The sequence below is a fragment of the Cryptotermes secundus genome, unplaced genomic scaffold (assembly GCF_002891405.2).
Source record: "Cryptotermes secundus unplaced genomic scaffold, Csec_1.0 scaffold46, whole genome shotgun sequence".
Lineage (NCBI taxonomy): Eukaryota > Metazoa > Arthropoda > Insecta > Blattodea > Kalotermitidae > Cryptotermes > Cryptotermes secundus.
The window spans coordinates 944,298-950,838 of record NW_019726221.1 but is presented as its reverse complement, the minus strand read 5'-3'; the positions used below and the strand labels follow the sequence as shown (position 1 = coordinate 950,838).

At 43.6% G+C, this 6,541-nt stretch overlaps 1 protein-coding gene across 4 annotated transcripts in view; it reads left to right on the top strand.

The window, feature by feature from the left end:
* Nucleotides 1–732: 732 nt before the first annotated feature.
* LOC111863863 overlaps nt 733–6,541 on the top strand; it is a 381,779-nt gene continuing 375,970 nt past the window's right edge. For 2 of the 4 annotated variants that reach the window (XM_023850619.2, XM_023850617.2), the window contains exon 1: nt 733–2,811. The gene's annotated coding sequence lies outside the window, so the exon portion shown is untranslated. The remainder of the gene's footprint in view (nt 2,812–6,541) is intronic. The other 2 variants (XM_033751230.1, XM_023850618.2) reach the window with 2 other exon arrangements.

Sequence of the window (6,541 nt, the reverse complement as noted above, 5' to 3'; positions counted from 1 at the left end):
ACTTCTTCACTGGGAAGAGGCGTTAAGCTCCATGGTTTACTACACAACGGAACATTTTAACGAGCCAGGTTGTGACCAGGGGATCTCAAGGGGATTATTAATATGAAACTTGCAATGACAAAACAAACACAGTTCTGATGTCTCTGTTACAAGATCCTTAATAATAGCATATCCTATCAGAGTTAATCGAGATATTCGGTTATCTCGGAATCCTCTGTGACAGTTGGGTGAGCACTTTCTGCCCAATATGTCTGGCATATGAACATGTATGACGATTTCTTGAGCTGAATTTTAGAAATAACAGTCGTGTTTGTGGGCTTAAACCGTGGTTTTCTCGAACCAGTGACCACATAATTATCTGGTATGTCAGGCTATTAATCTCTGCCATATTAAGACTTTTCGTTCGAAAAGGAAAAGGTGAAACAAATTGGTGGCTATATTCATGTAATGTTATAATTTTGGGGTTTCGGGTTTTAATGTTTTTTATTTATAGGTGAGTAAAAAAAAGTAGACGGCTACAAAGGGGTGAGAAAGAATTACGGAGAGAAAGGAAAGGGTTTTCGTGTGTTTTGAATGGGTGTTCCAAAAACGGATACGCAGAGGTGGAAAAGGCGGGATAGTTGGGCCTTTCCCGCCGCGAGGCTCGCTTGGCTGGTGTCGGCTCTCAGGCCAACCAATCAACCGCGACGACGAAGTTACCGCCGGTACACTGCACAGTGTCCAGCTCTCGCGCGTTCAGTGCGTGCGTAAGTGGAGGTAGTAATAGTGGCAGTGGAGTAGGAGAACACGACTGTGAAAATAAGAACCGTGTGGCGTGTTGCTGTCTATACGAGAAGGTGGAGTGAGGGAACCAAGGAGGGGCCAACACCGCAGTGGGCACGATCTTCTTCAAGTCCGTCAGTTGGTCGGTGATCGAGCTTGGCCTCGGAACGGGTTGTTTGTTAAGTATCACCTGTTAACCGTCACGATGTACTACTATCCATCACAGGGCAATCTCCAGCTTCGACTTTACGAAATTAAACAAATCTTTTATTTTGCAGATATCGCGTGAAATGATATTCCAGTGTTCTAGGTCACCACATATTATTATTAATATTTAGTTTATTTTCTTTTTCTCGAAAATCGAAGTTTTTTTTACCGGAACCTGCAGACGGGCGGCCATTTGCCGTAGTTGCGTACGCGCCTTAGACATGCACTTGAGGGTTCTCCGTTCCAGTACCATATATCCTGATTACGGGATCATGGATAAAGAAATGAACATACAAACTCGGGCATAATCGTGACACAATTAGCCACAATTGTGAAGAAAGCAGCGCGGAGCGAAGTGAGGAAATAAAATGTAGGAGTGTAATTTGTTATTTCGCAGCGACTACTTATTTAGTTGTACGTAACGATAATATAACCCATAAGTCGTTATCACTTTGGACAGAATCTATCCCAGGTTTGCTGCTCCCCCCCCCCCTTAAAGAAGGATAAAACTTCCCTCCGCCAACAAGAAGCTTGTAGAACATACATTCGGGGCCCTTGAGGCTGTATATACATACTTGTTAAAACAGAAATTTCTTGGGTTTCTACAGCCTCCAGAACGAAGTACTCTGAACCAGTTCTTCCTTGCCAGCTACGTTAGCTAATGTATACATGTTGGAAGGGGAACGGTGGATTAGAAACGTGTGTGTTAAGCCTGGTTTGTTTCATATATACAAGCCACGAGCCCAGGGATCAACTTATTACAAACACAGCCCGACGATACACACGTGCACACAGACAAGAGGACTCAACGGTGTTCCACGTGGAAGGCAGATGGATTAACCTGCAAATATCACACATCATGGGGCCAAGGTGCGGCACACGAGATGGGGGTTTCTTTATGTGTACAAATTTATTTTTCAATTATTATTAACTAAACACATGCATATTCTTGTGCTAAAAAAATCACGTTTTTGTAATGGCCAATCGGTTTCTTTAGAAAATTCCTGCCATGTAACTTCAATTCCAGGAACTTTCTTCCGTAGTGGCATTAAACGTCACGTCTGGTACAAGTCGAATGCAGTATATGTGTGTGTGATCAAATGCGGCAATCAATGGTAAGGTTGTTAATCTGTTCTACGAGTGAGGGTCCAGTATAAGCCAGTCGCAGCCCAAACAATGTCTCTGCATGCGTGTGTAAGAGAAATGTTCGAAAGACGTTGTGAAGTTTTAGCGGTCGTGGCGAGCAGCTGGCAGTGATATATCCGGGCCTACTGCACGGATCGACTTATCGTGGTTCTTCTTAGACTTCTGTGCTACTGCCATTCATGAATAACAGCAGTCTTAGCGTGTAATTACACCATTGTGCCCTAATTAACACGCCTCCATTACTACGCAGTGAATATAACATGATGGGCACGGGCTCAGATTTCAGGAGGAATAGTGAACGACCAGTTATATGAGTGTAAAATCAGAGGAATTGCATTTTTAGAGCTCTCTTATGGCAGTAGTTTGTGCGAAGTGTTATTAAGTGACCGTATCATATAAATAACGAACTCACTGACACTTAATAATTCATGACCGTAGTGCGTGGACAAGAAATTAATTCTACAATAAAGATAGCAGCCATTGATGTACTGTGTAATCGCTCGCTCCGCACGCGATTTGTGTTCTTATGTGTTCATATGTTACGAAGTGCGTTTTGTGTCGGTGTTGAATGTGTTTTAGTTCCAATATTTGCTAAAGAGCATTTGGAACTACAAAAGACATGCAAGACGGTGTTGTTTTGTCTTTGTAAAATACCTCATCGTCTCCAGGGACAGCACCTCCTCCAAAACAAAGAAGGTGAGTATTAAAATTCCATGTATTTGTAGTCGTACTAATTGTTAATTGCACCGTGTTCCGGTCCCATGGCCACAGAGCCACCCTCTCACTGCAGTCATATCCCTGTTACCAGTTGATAGGTGTGCCCGTGTAGACTGAACTGTTTATGTGTCTGCGAGCTAGGCTTCTCCATTTTACTGTTCTGTGTGTCCGTTACCGAGACAGGATAAGCTGATGTGTTGGCTGCGTGTTATAATTCGTAAATAGCGCAGTCTCCCCGTGAGGCAGGTTCGAGTAATGTTATGTGTGCTGCAGTAGATCCTTCACCTGTAACACTCAATCAAGTGTGTTCACAGAGCATTCATTCACTCCGCCGTACGTTTGGCGTACCGACACATGTGCTCGGAGTCGTAGTCTTGAACATTTAAGTTTGTAATTAATTTTCTGGTTTACTTATCGTTTCATAATACCATTAACATCACATTAAACGGCCTCGCAATAGCTCAAGCGGTTAGTCGCTGGCTTCCCACCGCGGCGGCCCGGTTCGATCCCGGGTCTGATCAAGTGGGATTTGTGGTGGACAAAGTGGCGCTGGGGCAGGTTTTCTCCAAGTACTTCGGTTTTCCCTGCCAATCTTCATTCCACCAATTGAACCACAATCACCCACACCTATCATCTGGGGCAAGTACAATAGGCCAGAAGTGGCCGCAGTACAAGGGACTTGGTCCCACCCCACTAGCAATAAAAAAACGTATCACATTATGCCTGAATTCTAACCTCATTCTAGCACGGTGTACATCTTACCGGAATTTGTATACGTTTGGGTAGTACTGTTTTCGTAAGAATGAAATTCCGACTGTACGGTCCGTATCTTCATCATACCACCCACCAACACACCAAGCGTTCACTCACTTGTTTAGCGTTCACAGCGCACTTTCAGTTTGATACCATTAGTTGCTTATTTGTTTTTACTGTACTGTGTCCAAAACATCTACTATATCACTCTTCAGCATACAACTGGAACCCTAAATCGCCTTATCGGAAATGTTGAAAGCATCGAATTTATCGTCCGTAAAGTTGCCCGCTCACAGCGTAACGTACTCGGGAAGATGTACCACACACTATATAATTAACCCGCTACATGTTAGATTTGGGCATCGGGTTTCGAGACACTGGTGTTTCTTGCTAGGGATCTCTGTAGATTTGTAGTGTCGGTAACATGAAACTTCTCTTACCGCGAATCGTGTTTCGGAGCGGGATCTATGAATATCTTGTATAAGTGTTCTGCTGGCCGATATTTTCAATTCTATACTTTTATCTCCAAAGTGATTTCCATACTGGAGCCTTCATAATAAAACTGAATGCAGCTCTTGTTTCATCCCATCTGATGTCATGTTGGTTCTGAGGTTCTCTAAGCGGTGACGGTGAAGGGTTTAAGTTTTTTCTGGACTGTTACACCGTGTAGTTTAAGAAAAGTGGACATTTCAGTGGAATTTTAATTTCGTGCATCCTGCCGTGTTACAATATATACAACCTCTTTATCTGACCGTCACAACACAGCAAATATAGAACTTCAGGGACAATGCTCAGTTATAGTTCTGCTATAGATCTTCAAGGACAATGCTCAGTTATAGTTCTGCTATAGAACTTGAAGGACAATGCTCAGTTATAGTTCTGCTATAGAACTTGAAGGACAATGCTCAGCTATAGTTCTGCTTGTCAAGCTAGATGCATATATATATAAATACATGAACACAAAACTAAAGCTATTGAACTGCAACGCTAATATATATTTTAATAAGAGATGCTTAGCTAGCAGAACTATAACTGAGCATTGTCCTTGAAGTTCTATATTTGCTGTGTTGTGACGGTCAAATAAAGAGGTTGTATATTTCACTGGAACATATTTTCTCCATCTTCAGGATCAACCAGTAGGCCAAGCAAGGAACAAACTTTGCAATCTGCTTCTGCTGGTTTCTAGTTTTGCCTGCTCTTCGCCCTTGAAGATAGAGGTAATATGTCCCTTCGAAACATCGGTCTTCTCTGAAGTACACGGTGTTACCACCACCCAGAGCATCGCACTGTTCCCGTGTTACCTTTCTTGATTTACAAGGTGAAGAGTATAGGTGATTACGCGTCACATTAGGATTTTTTCACGTTCTGGTACACAAGTGTCCACCAGTACAGAAGCTCCACATTGCTGAGTTCTAAATATACCGATCGGAACCCTAGTGTAGTTGGCTATACCGAGAAATGCTTTGCCGGCGTCTCTCAGCGGGAAAAACTCAGCGAGGACTGTAAAGGCAGAACAAACAGCAGGTACTGCGAATTCTCTAATCTGCAGCTCACGTGACATGCCCACTGAAAGTGCGTGCCACTGAACTTTAAATTTCGGTTATCTTTAGCTGCTGTCTTATCAGAAACAGTCGGTTATCGCTATACGTCTGTTGCAGGAAAATGTGAAGCAGATGCAGTTTCATTGACTGCTTATCGCACACTCGTTAAGGTATCATCTGATTAGGTTATTTTACGACACTGTATCACTTATATGATCGCCTCTATGATTTAGTGGTCCAGAGTTCCTGCCTACAGATCCAGATGTCCCGGGTTCGATTCCCGGCGCTACCAAATTTTCTGAGAAGTAGTGGGTTTGGAACGGGGTCCACTCAGCCTCGTGAGGATAACTGAGGAGCTGTTTCAAGGAAATAGCGGCCCCGGTCTATAAAACCGAAATTAACGGCCTTGGGAATTCGTTGCGCTGACCACGCGACACCCTCTATCCGCAAATGTTGGCACTAACTTCGCCGACAAGCGGCGGTCGCTCGGTCGGTGTAGTTCGCTTGCGGACTAAAGCCACGGAATTTTGTTTTCGTTTTTGTATCACTTACATCACCTGCTCAGTTACACAGCGTGAAACTAGTTATGGTAAGGTGTCAGCGATTAGTGAACAGAGAAAAACAGCAGGAGCGGTAGTCGCACGTTTGAAGGCACTATACAGGAATTTACCTGCCCCCAGGCTGAATTCGAATCGGGTACCTTCCGAATGAAAGATGCAGTCACTGCGCCTCTGTTTGTTATCGTTACTCGCACTGTTAGCAGTGAAACGTAGTTGTAGGCCGCATTTTTTAGGGCGCCCGCACACCAACTGCATCAAGACATGGGACAAAAGACGCAGTCAGCATCATGACTCAGACCGGTGTGCGGCGGTTTACATAATCTAATTCGTTTCAACTGTGCTCCTTTCTTTGCGTCATGTCGCAGACATATGTCTTGGCTGTTACATGTCTTGATGCATGCCCTTATACGGCATACCTTAGAGAAGCTTCAACAGGCCTGAATGTGGAAATTCGGTTCTTCCCCGTTTGGAAGTATTGACGTGTTGAAACAAGTACACATGAGTAACACACACAAAGTGATTAGTTTTTTTAGGTATTTTAAAATGTAAATAAATGAGTTCTTCGGATCAAGAGAAGTCAAGAAAATTATTACTATGTAAGATTTGAGGCTTTCACGGCGGTGACTATGAAGAAAGCAGTCTTCTGGGATTTGGCACCGTGTATATGTGGTGTTAACCGACGTTTCGGAGGAACGTATCGCCCCCATCTTCAGGGTAGAAGAAAAAGTATAAGAATTCTGCAAGCGACAACACCGTGAGAAACGGTAAAGCAGACTGCTTTACCGTTTCTCACGGTGTTGTCGCTTGCAGAATTCTTATACTTTTTCTTCTACCCTGAAGATGGGGGCGATACGT